The following is a 518-nucleotide window of genomic DNA, read 5'->3' on the forward strand; positions in this document are numbered from 1 at the left end:
GAACAAGCCGGCACGGTTAAGTTGGTTTTGGTTCGCCCCGCGTCTTGCTTATGGGTCAGCCATGGAAACATTGAAAGTGCCAAAATCTTTGGCAGCGGTGGGATTCGAACCCACGCCTCCGAAGAGATGGTGCCTTAAAACCAGCGCCTTAGACCGCTCGGCCACGCTACCTGTAAACATGAAAGATATTTGTGATAGTAATTAAAAAAGTATATATAAATAATATATGAAGTGTTTCGTAAAATTGATATAATGAATGTCTCATCACTCATTGTCTTCGCAAAAATCGTTGTAAAACAGCCCGTTTCTTTTCAGATAGTTCAGGTTTAATTTCTTCTTGATAAGCGAATAATTTTTGTTCTGCTGTCCGGTCGCTCGTTATGTGCGTGAAGTCCGACAGTCGAATTTAATTGTGGCACACACATGCAACTTTTGAAAGTGATTAATATTTTAAAAATTTTGCGGATTTAGGTAGCAATCCAGTCACAATTGCTCATAATACCTACTGACACTTTTTC

At 39.8% G+C, this 518-nt stretch overlaps 1 non-coding gene across 1 annotated transcript; it reads right to left on the minus strand.

Annotated features, from left to right (window-relative positions):
- Positions 1-89: 89 nt before the first annotated feature.
- Trnal-uaa lies at positions 90-171 on the minus strand. Its single transcript is given in 2 exon segments — positions 90-124; positions 134-171. It is a non-coding gene; the product is annotated as a tRNA-Leu (tRNA).
- Positions 172-518: the final 347 nt, after the last annotated feature.

The sequence above is a fragment of the Penaeus monodon genome, unplaced genomic scaffold (genome assembly GCF_015228065.2).
Source record: "Penaeus monodon isolate SGIC_2016 unplaced genomic scaffold, NSTDA_Pmon_1 PmonScaffold_766, whole genome shotgun sequence".
Taxonomy (NCBI): Eukaryota; Metazoa; Arthropoda; class Malacostraca; order Decapoda; family Penaeidae; genus Penaeus; species Penaeus monodon.